This window comes from Monodelphis domestica, chromosome 4, assembly GCF_027887165.1.
Source record: "Monodelphis domestica isolate mMonDom1 chromosome 4, mMonDom1.pri, whole genome shotgun sequence".
NCBI lineage: Eukaryota > Metazoa > Chordata > Mammalia > Didelphimorphia > Didelphidae > Monodelphis > Monodelphis domestica.
In genome coordinates, this window is record NC_077230.1 from 37,204,742 (window position 1) to 37,217,226 (window position 12,485).

General features: G+C 38.0%; 1 non-coding gene across 1 annotated transcript; it reads right to left on the bottom strand.

The window, feature by feature from the left end:
* Nucleotides 1-11,979: 11,979 nt before the first annotated feature.
* LOC130454151 (U6 spliceosomal RNA) lies at nucleotides 11,980-12,082 on the bottom strand. The gene has a single exon (XR_008911829.1). It is a non-coding gene; the product is annotated as a U6 spliceosomal RNA (small nuclear RNA).
* Nucleotides 12,083-12,485: the final 403 nt, after the last annotated feature.

The following is a 12,485-nucleotide window of genomic DNA, read 5'->3' on the forward strand; positions in this document are numbered from 1 at the left end:
TTCTTGATTCGAACCCATTGCCATGTTGTTAATATTTGCATTAGAGTGTTCCTTTAGAGTCTCTCCTCTGTCATGTCCCCTCAACCGCTGTAGTCAGGCAGTTGCTTTTCCTCGGTGTTTCTACTCCCACAGTTTGTCCTCTGCTTATGAATAGTGTTTTTTCTCCTAGATCCCTGCAGATTGTTTAGGGACATTACACAGCCATATTTCCCACTTTTCTTGCCAGAAGGTTTCCATCTTTTTGATAAGCACCATTTTAAATTCTTCAAGAGCTTATGGACAATTTTCATTTTGGGGGAAATGTTTTGGCTTTGTTTGAATTTCCTCCTGTATTTCCTCTGTACTCTCGCTTTTTCCTCCATAAAAATTTTCCACAGTCAATGCCTTCTTGGTTTTTTTTGTTTTTGTTTTTGTTTTTTTTTTCTGGTGGAGGGAGGTTGTAGCTCCTGGGCACAATTTGTCATCACTGTGGAGGTTTTTTCCTTCCCTTTTTAGTCAGAAATCTGAGTGAGATGGGCAGGCTCTCTGTGTATGGAGTTAAGGAGCAAGGATTTTGCCTGAGGTAAGCTCTCGAATCTCCGCAGCTTCAGCTGTTTGCTGTCCTTCTCTGTGCCTCCTTCCTGGGAGTGCTCATGTTCTGTGCTTCCCAGCCAAATAGGATTTCAGGTGTAGCTGCTCTCAGGGCTAGGTCTTTGGTGGCCTTGGTCAGCTCCCAAGGACCTAGAGATGCCCCTTGCTTGCTCTAGAGGTGCCCCTCACTCATTCGCTGATTCTGGCATGCACTGGCTTTGACTCTGGTTCCATAGGTGGGGTGGGGGAGGGTAGATCAGCTCAGGTTGGGATGGGAACTTTTTCACCCCCTTATAGTGTGGAAATGCCCAAATCCCATGTACCTTCAATGCTGCGCCCTACTGTAGAGTCAATTCATTCTTATGAATTTGTTTTTGTTTTTTTGTTTTTTGATGTTTTGATGTAGTGTCTATATTGCTGAGATGAGGATGCTGAGATGAGGAAGAGTCCGGTGTTTAGACTGCTACCATGCTTACCTGGAAGTCCGGCAGGGAGTCTTTTAGACTTTTTAGACTTTAGACTTTTAGAGCCCTTTGGGCATAGTTCCAAATTACCCTCCAGAATAATTGAATCAATTCAGAACTCCAACAGCAATGCATTAATGTCCCAAATTTGCCACATCACCTCCAACATTCACTGTATTGGCTGTCATGATAGTAAATTTGTTAGGTGTGAGGTGGTACCTCAGAATTGTCTTGACTTTTCTCTTATTATAAGAGATTTAGGACACTTTTTCATGTGATTATTAATACTTTTGATTTTTTTAATCTGAAAATTGCCTATTCATGTCCCTTGGCCATTTATCAATTGGGGAATGGCTTGATTTTTTGTTGTAATTGATTTAGCTCTATAAATTTGAGTAATTAGACCTTTGTCAGAGTTTTTTGTTCTGAAAAGTTTTTCCCCAATTTGTTGTTTCCCTTATAATTTTGGTTGCATTGGTTTTGTTTGTACAAAACCTTTTTAATTTAATGTAATCAAAATTATTTATTTTACATTTGCAACTTTTTCTAACTCTTGCTTGGTCTAAAAATCTTTCCCTTCCCAATGATCTGACACATATACAATTCTGTGTTCATCTAATTTACATATTGTTTTCTTCTTTATATTCAAGTTTTTCACTCATTCTCAGTTTATCTTTGTGTAGTGTGTGAGATATTGACCCAAACCCAATCTCTCCCATTCTGTCTTTCAATTTTCCCAGCAGTTTTTTTTTAATGAAATAGTGGTTTTTTTTTGTCCAAAAAGCTGGTATCTTTGGGCTTATCATAGACTGTCTTGCTGAGGTCACTTACCCTGTCTATTCCACTGATCTTCCTGTCTCTTAGCCAGTACCATATTGTTTTGATGACCACTGGTTTATAGTATAGTTTGAAATCTGGTACTGTTAGGCCACCTTCCTTCACATATTTTTTTCATTACTTTCCTGGATATCCTTGATCTTTTATTCTTTCAAGTGAACTTTGTTATGTTTTTTTCTAATTCAGTAAAAAAGTTTCTTGCTAGTTTGATGGTTATGTAAATAAATAAATAACTTTGGGTAGGATTGTCATTTTTAGTATGTTAGCTTATCCTACACATGAGCAATTAATATTTTTCCAATTATTTATTTTTTTGTGTGGAAAGTGTTTTGTAGTTGTGTTCACATAATTCCTGTGTTTGTCTTGGCAGATAGATTCCTAAGTATTTTATACTGTCTAGGGTGATTTTAAATAGAATTTCTCTTTCTAATTCTTGCTGCCGAGATGTACTGGAGATATATAAAAATACTGATGACTTATGTGGCTTTATTTTTTAGCCGTATCATCTGCAAAGAGTGATAGCTTGGTTTCCTCATTGCCAATTTTAATACCTTCAATTTCTTTTTTTTCTCTAACTGCTACTGCTAGTGTTTCTAGTACAATGTTAAATAATAGAGGTGATAATGGGCATCCTTGTTTGACTCCTGACTTATTGGGAAGGCTTTGAGTTGTCCCCCATTGCAGATGATGTTTGCTGATGGTTTTAGGTATATACTGTTTATTATTTTTAGGAAAGGCCCTTCTATTCCTATACTTTCTAGTGTTTTCACTAGGAATGGGTGTTGTATTTTATCAAAGGCTTTTTCTGCATCTATTGAGATAATCGTTATTTTTGTCAGTTTGCTTGTTAATATGGTCAATTATGTGGATGGTTTTCCTAATATTGAACCATCCTTGCATTCCTGGTATGAATCCTGCCTGTTCATAGTGGATGACCCTTGTGATGACTTGCTGGAGTCTTTTTGCTGGTATCCTATTTAAGATTTTTGCATCTATATTCATTAGGGAGATTGGTCTATAGTTTTCTTCTCTGTTTTTGACCTGCCTGGCTTTGGGATCAGTACCATGTTTGTGTCGTAGAATGAATTTGGTAGAACTCCTTCTTGGCTTATTCTGTCAAATAGTTTGTTTAATATTGGGATTAGTTGTTCTTTGAATGTTTGATAGAATTCATTTGTGAATTCTTCTGGACCTGGGGATTTTTTCTTAGGCAGTTCTTTGATGGCTTGTTCAATTTCTTTTTCTGAAATGGGGTTGTTGAGGTAATTTCTTCCTCTTTTAGTCTAGGCAATTTATATTTTTGTAAGTATTCATATCACCTAGATTGCTATATTTGTTGCCATATAATTGGGCATAGTAGTTTTTAATGATTGCTTTGATTTTCTCTTCATTAGAGGTGAGGTCTCCTTTTTCATCTTGGATACTGTCAATTTGGTTTTTTCCTTTCCTTTTTTCAATTAGACTGACTAGTACTTTGTCTATTTTATTTGTTTCCTCAAAGTACCAGCTTCTCGTCTTATTTATTAAATCAATAGTTCTTTGACTTTCAATTTTATTAATTTCTCCTTTGATTTTTTAGGATCTCTAATTTAGTCTTCATCTGAGGATTTTTAATTTGTTCACTTTCTAGTTTTTTAATTTGCATGCCCAATTCATTGACCTCTGCCCTTCTTAATTTGTTTATATATGAACTCAAGGATATAAATTTCCCCCTGAGTACTGCTTTGGCTGCATCCCATAGGTTTTGAAAGGATGTCTCATCATTGTCATTTTCTTCAATGAAGTTATTAATTGTTTCTATGATTTGTTTTTTAGCTAACTGGTTTTGGCGAATTCGATTTACCTCTCCATGTTCCCTTACTAATTATTATTTTCATTGCATTGTGATCTGAGAAAGTTGCATTTATTATTTATGCTCTTTTGCACTTATTTGCAATGTTTTTTATGCCCTAATACATGGTCAATTTTTGTGAATGTACCATGTGCTGCAGAAAAGAAGGTATATTCCTTTTTGTCCCTATTTATTTTTCTCCACATGTCTACTAACTCTAATTTTTCTAAGATTTCATTCACTTCTCTTACCTCTTTCTTACTTATTTTTTGGTTTGATTTATTGAGCTTGGATACAGGAAGGTTCAGGTCTCCCACTAGTATAGTTTTTCTATTTGTCCTTGAGTTCCTCTAGTTTCTTCTTTAGAAATTTGGATGCTATGCCGTTTGGTGCATACATGTTGATTACTGATATTTCTTCATTGTCTATACTGCCTTTTATCAGAATGTAATTACCTTCCCTCTCTCTTAACTAGATTTATTTTTACTTTGGCTTTGTTGGATATCATGATTGCGACTCTTGCCTTCTTTTTGTCAGTTGATGCCCAATAGATTTGGCTCCACCCTCTTACTTTCACCCTATGTGTATCTACCTTTCTCATATGTGTTTCTTGTAGACAGCATATGATAGGGTTTTGGACTCTAATCCACTCTGCTATTCACTTGTGTTTTATGGGTGAGTTCATTCCATTCACATTCAGAGTTATGATTACTAGCTGTGTATTTCCCAGCATTTTGATTTCTGCTCCTTTACCTGCCTTTTCTTCTTTCACTATTTCCTTCTACACCAATGTCTGCTTTTGAACAGTCCCCCTTGTTCCCACCCTTATTTTACTTCCCTTTCTACCCACCTCTCTATTTATCCCCCCTTATTTTCCCTGTAGTCTTTCTAAAATTAACACCCCCCCCCCCCCCGCTCTCTCCCTCTCTTGTACTGCTTCTCTCCCCACCAGACTGTTTGTTACCCTTCTACTCCCCTATAGGGTGCAAATCTATTCTCTGCCCCCAATGGATTGAATTGTTTTCCCCTCTTTGAGTCACTTTCAAAGCACGTAAAAGTTGAATATTTCCTGTCTCTGACCTCTTTACCCTTCCAGTGTATTGATGTTCTCCCCCCTCCCACCATGAACTTCTTTATGACATATAAATTTACCCCCATTTGTTTCTTTTCTTATTTCTTTTAATATTAACCTATTTTAAGCTCTAGTTATATATATATGCATACTCATTCATATGTATTTTTGCATGCATATATCTATATACCTATTTATGTCTTGTCCTTTCATCCTATACAGTTTGTTGCTGTTCCCTCTAAGTATACTTCTTTTTGCTGCCCAGGTAATAACAACAGTTTTTAAGATTTACCAATGACCTCTTTTCTTATAGGGATATTTATCATTTTAACTTATTGAGTCTCTTTACAAATTCTTGAAATTCTTCTATTTTGTTGAATGACCATACTTTCCCCTTTAAGAATATAGTCACTTACAAAGACTTGTACAAAAATATTCATAGCTGCGCTCTTTGTGGTGGCCCAAAACTGGAAAACGAGGGGATGCCCATCAATTGGGGAATGGCTGAACAAACTGTGGTATATGTTGGTGATGGAATACTATTGTGCTCAAAGGAATAATAAAGTGGAGAAGTTCCATGGAGACTGGAACAACCTCCAGGAAGTGATGCAGAGCGAGAGGAGCAGAACCAGGAGAACATTGTACACAGAGACTAATACACTGTGGTATAATCGAACGTAATGGACTTCTCCATTAGTGGTGGTGTAATGTCCCTGAACAACTTTCAGGGATCCAGGAGAAAAAAAACACCATTCATAAGCAAAGGATAAACTATGGGAGTGGAAACACCGAGAAAAAGCAACTGCCTGAATACAGAGGTTGAGGGGACATGACAGAGGACAGACTTTAAATGAACACTCTAATGCAAATACTATCAACAAAGCAATGGGTTCAAATCAAGAAAACATCTAATGCCCAGTGGACGTACGCGTCGGCTATGGGGGGTGGGGGGGAGGAAAAGAAAATGATCTATGTCTTTAACGAATAATGCTTGGAAATGATCAAATAAAATATATTTAAAAAAAAAAAGAATATAGTCACTTTTGCTGGGTAGTTGATTCTTGGTTGTAGACCTAGTTCCCTTGCTTTCCGGAATATCATATTCCATACCTTTCTTTTTTTCAGTGTGGATGCAGCCAGATCCTGAGTTATCCTCACTGTGGTTCCTTGGTATCTGAATGACTTCTTCTTGGCAGCTTGTAATATCTTTTCTTTGGTCTGATAGTTCTTGAATTTGTCTATAACATTCCTGGATGTTGTCAGTTGGGGATTAAGTACAGGAGGTGATCTGTGGATTCTATCAATCTCCACTTTTCCCTCTTGTTCAAGGATTTCGGGGCAGTTTTCTGAATAATTTCCTGTAGTGTTATATCCAGGCTTTTTCATTTGTCATGGTCTTCTGGTAGCCTCTCCTTGAACGATTTTCTAAATCCTCTGTTTTGTGAATGAGATGCTTCACGTTTTCCTCAATTTTTTCATTCTTTTGGTTTTGTTTTATAGTGTCCTGCTGCCTTGTGAGGTCACTCGATTCTAGTTGTTGTGTTCTGGTTCTTAAAGACTGGATTTCATCCTTAGTTTTTTGGTCGTCCTTTTCCTTTTGTTTGGATTTTCTTTGGAGGTCATCTTTCAGCTTCTTCACCTCATCTTTCATCTGCTTTGCCTCATCTTTCATCACCATTGCCTCATTTTCCAGCTGGTTGATTTTGGCTTTCAAGACACTATTTTCTGTTTCCAGATGACTTATCTTAGTTTTTAAGTTCTTTCCCCAATTGTCTTCAGCCTCTCTTAATTGTGTTTTGAATTGCATTTTGAGTTCTTGCAAAGCCTGTATCCAATTCGCTGGGATTTCTGATTTTTCCTTTGCTGGGTCCTCCTCCTCTGTTTCATTTGCTCTTTGCTCATTACCTGTGCAGAAACTGTCTATTGTAATTTATTTCTTCTTTTTCTGTTGTTTGCTAAAGTTACCCCTTCTTTGCTCCCCGTATTTGGCTGTGTTCTTGCTCCTCTCATTTTGTTTTGGTTTTGGGGCTGTCAGTCTCCCCTCTTGGAGTTTTGTCAGATCTCTTGGTACAGTCTTTAGGGGAGGAATGTTAGTTTCCCTGTCCTCTGCAGGCTTTTGATTGGATTAAGTTCAATTGGGTTGGGCTGAATGTGGTATGAAGCTCTGAGGCTCTGAAGACTCCTGGAAGGCTGGGCCACCCAGGCTCTCTCCAGTTCTATCTAGCTGCTTCTCCCGCAAGTGCCTTTGCCTGCCTCCCTAAACTGTGAGGAGCTCTGATGGGATTAGGTTTAACTGGATTGGTCTGGTTGTGCCCCGAGGCAGCGGTGAGACTGGAACCCAATGGAGGGACCCAGCCACAGCCCGTTTCTCCCTGGCTTCCTCCTTGCTGTCCAAGCTGGATGCTCTGAGTCCGGCGCCCCACTGCTCACAAGGTAGACCCTGCAAACTAGCACCTTTGCCCGCTCAGAGGTTCCTGCTGCTGGGGGCTCAGCCCTCTGGGTTGTGGGGGAGGGGTCCTGGGACCTACCCTCTGCCTTCCCCTTAGCCCTGAGTATTCTCAGATTCCGACTTTTGGGGGGGTGTACCTTTTGATTTGAGTCCAGAAGGAGGGTTCCACGCATCTGTCCTGTTGTTCAGATTGAATTTCGGTGCCCTAGGAGCATTCAGTCTGTATTGGTTAAGGAAAGGTCTTCCATGAGGTCTGAACTTTTGCTGCTTGCTAAGCTGCCATCTTGACTCCGCCCCATGAAAACAATTTTTAAGAGTTACATGTATTATTTTTCCATCTAAGAAAATTCCCCCTCTTTTGTATTTATTTTTTATGGTTCTCTTGAATTTTGTTTTTGGACATCACATTTTCCATTTAGTTCTGGTCTTTTCTTTAGGAATGCTTTAAAATCTTCTGTTTTGTTAAATGCCCATACTTTCCCCTGACAGTATATAGTCAAATTTGATGGGTTGGTGATTCTTGGTTGAAGACCCAATTCTCTTGGCTTCTTGAATATTATATTCCAAGCTTTGTGGTTCCTTATTGTGGAGGCTGCCAGATCCTATGTAATCCTGACTGGGGCTTCTTCATATCTGAATTGTCTCCTTCTGGCTGATTGCAATATTTTCTCCTTGACCTGGAAGCTCTTAAATTTGGCTATTATATTTCTGGGGCTTGTCTTTTGATGATTTAATGTAGGGGGTGATCTATGGACTCTTTCAATGAATATTTGTCCTATTGTTCAAGAATATCAGGGCAGTTTTCCAGGATAATTTCTTGTAATATGATATCAAAGCTTTTATTTTTTCCCCAGACTTTCAAGTAGATCAGGAATTCTCAAAATGTTGCTCCTGATCTGTTTTCTGGGTCAGTTGTCTTTTCAATGAGATATTACGTTTCCTTCTATTTTGTTATTCTTTTGATTTTGTTTTAGGAATTCTTGCTGTCTTGTGAGATCATTAGCTTATACTTGCTGAATTCTAATCTTTAAAGACTGGTTTTCTGCTATGATCTTTTGATTTTTCTTTTTTGTTTTGTCTATCCTATTTTTCATGGCTTCCAGCAGGTTAGTTCTTTTTTCCAATTTGCTTATTCCTTCATTTGATTTCTGTGCCTCTTTTTCCAGGTGGGAAAATTTTGTCTTTTAAGCTATTATTTTCTTTTTTAATTACTTTCATTTCTTCTATCTTTCTTACTTGGTTCTTGAACTCCCTTTTGAGTTCTTAGAGAACTTGTGACAAATTTCCATTTTTTTTGAAAGTTTGGGATGTGTTTTCTTGTTTGTCACTCTCTGCTGTTGCTTTTTTAATTTTACTTTTTTTCACCATAGAAATTATCCAAGGTCAAAAGCTTTTTCTTCTGCTGCTTATTTCTTTTGCTACTTGAGGATGGTGGTTTGTGCAAGTTGGTGGATATTGCTTTCTTAGATTCTGTCTCACAGAGCTTTGCCTTGGCATTATTTTCCAGGCAGTTGCTTATGTAACATACTTTAAAGCATTTTGCCCCGAGGCTATTTTACCAGTCCCTGCTGCCTTTGCTATAACCAGCTTTTTTTTTCTGCCCGGTCTCTGCCCTATGCTGCCCAAGCTCCACTCTTCAGCCTTGGGTCCCAAGTCTTGCTGCCAAGGCCTTGTATTTCCATTGGGTAAATCTGTGCTCAGCCAGCCCTGTAGAATTTAGAGATTGTCCAGCCCTCACTTTGACTCTGGCATCATAGGTGTTGTGGGGGAGGGATGAACACCTCTGCTTTGATAAGTGTAGTTTCCCCCCTTTATAGCATGGAAATCCCCATGCTATACCTTTAAGGCTGTATCCTATGGAAGAGTCCCTTTACTAATCTGATTTTGATTTCTGTCCTTTTGAGATGCTTTGTATTGATTGGTTGAAAGTAGATTCAGAAAGTTCTGCTACTCTCTGGCCATCTTAGTTCCACTTTCCCTGGCTTTCTGAGCAAAATTTTGCTCCTTGTTTTTTCCTTCATGTGGTCCACATAATTGAAGAACTTGAGATCAAATCATTCTAATGTATTGCCATGGCGAAACCACTTTTGTGAATCAGTAAGTCATATAGAATAGTATTGTGTGTGTGTGTTTTTTTTTTTAAATTGGTCAATTTCAAACATTATTCCTTGGTTACAAAAATCATATTCTATTCCTCCCTCCCTTCCCCTCCCCCCTCCCATTGCTGATGCGCAATTCCACTGGGTATTACATGTGTCCTTGATCAGAACCCATTTCCATGTTGTTGTTTGCATTAGGATGTTCATTAAGAGTCTACATCCCCAATCATATCCCCTCGACCCATGAAATCAAGCAGTTGTTTTTCTTCTGTGTTTTACTCCCAATTTTTTCCCTCTGACTGGATAGTGTTCTTTCTCATAGATCTCTCTGGGTTGTTCAGGAACACTGCATTGTCATTAATGGAGAAGTCCATTACATTCAATTGTACCACAGTGTATCAGTCTGTGTACATTTTTTTCCTGGTTCTGCTCCTTTCACTCTGCATCACTTCTTGGAGGTTGTGTTCCAGTCCCCATGGAATTCCTCCACTTTTTTTATTCCTTTCAGCACAATGGTATTCTATCACCAACATATACCACAATTGGTTCAGCCCTTCGCCAATTGAAGGGCATCCTGTCATTTTACAATATTTTTGCCACTACAAAGGGCGTAGCTATGAATATTCTTGTATGTGTATTTTTCCTTATTATCTCTTTGGGGTACAAATCCAGCAGTGCTATGGCTGGATCAGAGGGCAGACAGTATTTTTTTGCCCTGTGGGCATAGTTCCAAATTGCCCTCCAGAATGGTTGGATCAATTCACAACTCCACCAGCAATACATTAATGTCCCCACTTTGCCACATCCCCTCCAGCATTCATTACTTTCCTTTGCTGTCATGTTAGCCAATCTGCTAGGTGTGAGGTGGTACCTCAGAGTTGTTTTGATTTGCACCTCTCTGATTATAAGAGATTTAGGACATTTTCCATGTGCTTATTAATAGTTTTGATTTCTTTGACTGAAAAATTGCCTATTCATGTCCCTTGTCCATTTATCAATTGGAGAATGGCTTGATTTTTTGTACAATTGGTTTAGCTTTTTGTAAATTTGAGGAATTAGACCTTTGTCAGAGGTTTTTATGAAGATTGCTTCCCAATTTGTTGCTTTCCTTCTGATTTTAGTTACATTGGTTTTGCTTGTACAAAACCTTTTTAATTTGATGTAATCAAAATTATTTATTTTACATTTGGTGACTCTTTCTAAGTCTTGCTTGGTTTTAAAATCTTTCCCTTCCCAAAGGTCTGACATGTATACTATTCTGTGTTCACATAATTTACTTATAGTTTCCATCTTTATGTTCAAGTCATTCACCTATTCTGAGATTATCTTGGTGTAGGTGTATCATGTTGATCCAAACCTAATTTCTCCCGTAATGTCTTCCAATTTTCCCAGCAGTTTTTATAAAATAGTGGATTTTCATCCCTAAAACTGGGATCTTTGGGCTTGTCATAGACAATCTTGCTGAGGTCATTTACCCCAAGTCTATTCCACTGATCCTCCTTTCTCTCTCTTAGCCAGTACCAAATTGTTTTGATGACCACTGCTTTATAGTATAGTTTGAGATCTGGTACTGCAAGGCCACCTTCCTTTGCATTTTTCTCATGATTTCCCTGGATAGCCTTAATCTTTTGTTCTTCCAAATGACCTTTGTTATGTTTTTTTTCTAATTCAGTAAAACATTTTTTTTGTAAGTTCAATGAGTATGGCACTAAATAAGTAAATAAGTTTGGGTAGGATGGTCATTTTTATTATGTTAGCTCATCCTACCCATGAGCAGTTAATGTTTTTTCCAATTGTTTAGATCTAGTTTTAATTGTGTGGAAAGTGTTTTGTAGTTGTGTTCATTATATGTTTGTCTTGGAAGATAGATTCCTAAGTATTTTATATTGTCTAGGCTGATTTTAAATGAAATTTCTCTTTCTAATTCTTGCGGCTGAGAGGTGTTGGAGATATATAGAAATGCTGATGATGGTGGCAGCTGGGTAGCTCAGTGGATTGAGAACCAGGCCTAGAGACGGGAGGTCCTGGGTTCAAATCTGGCCTCAGACACTTCCCAGCTGTGTGACCCTGGGCACGTCACTTAACCCCCATTGCCTAGTCCTTACCACTCTTCTGCCTTGGAGCCAATACACATTATTGACTCCAAGACGAAATGTAAGGGTTTAAAAAAAAAAAGACATGCTGATGACTTCTGTGGGTTTATTTTGTATCCTGTAAATTTGTTAAAGTTGTTGATTATTTCGATTAGCTTTTTGGTTGATTCTCTAGGATTCTTTAAGTAGACCATCATGTCATCCACAAAGAGTGATAGCTTGGTCTCTTCATTGACAATTTTAATACCTTCAATTTCTTTTTCTTCTCTAATTGCTACTGCTAGTGTTTCTAGTACAATGTTAAATAATAAAGGTGATAATGGGCATCCTTTTTTCACTCCTGATCTTATTGGGCAGGCATCTAGTTTATCCCCATTGCAGTTGATGCTGGATGATGGTTTTAGACAGACACTGTTTATTATTTTTAGGCAAGACCCTTCTATTCCTATATTTTCTAATGTTTTTAATAGGAATGAGTGTTGTATTTTGTCAAAGGCTTTTTCTGTGTCTCTTGAGATAATCATGTGATTTTTTAAATTTGGTTTGCTTGTTGATATGGTTAATAAAAGTATGGAATGCTTCATGAATTTTTGTGTTATCCTTGTGCAGGGTCCATTGTAATCTCTGTATCATTCGAATTTTTAGTGTATGTGTTGCCGAAGCGAGCTATAGAATAGTATTGTGATAAGATCAAGATTCCAATATTAATCTACATACAAATTGGATAAGTTTGCCCTATTTGGGGGCAAGAGGGTGCTCTATTTATCCCCTTCCCTCCAAGTACCTCTTCTTATATTATCTTTGGCCCGAAGAAATACAGGAGAAAAAAGTATGAATAGGTCTATTGAAATCTACTGATATTACTAGTGTAAAAAATAGACTCGAATACAGGACTACAATCCCCATGAGCCTTTGCTCCACTTCCCCAGAATGCCTTGTAATCTCACCTGGGCTGAGATCGAGAAGGGATTTAAAGTGAGGAAAAGGCTTTTGAGGGCTTTTGGACTGCCGTTTTGCAGCAGGAGCGTCTCTTCCATGATGTGAGGTTATTTTGTCTAGGCCTCTGGCCT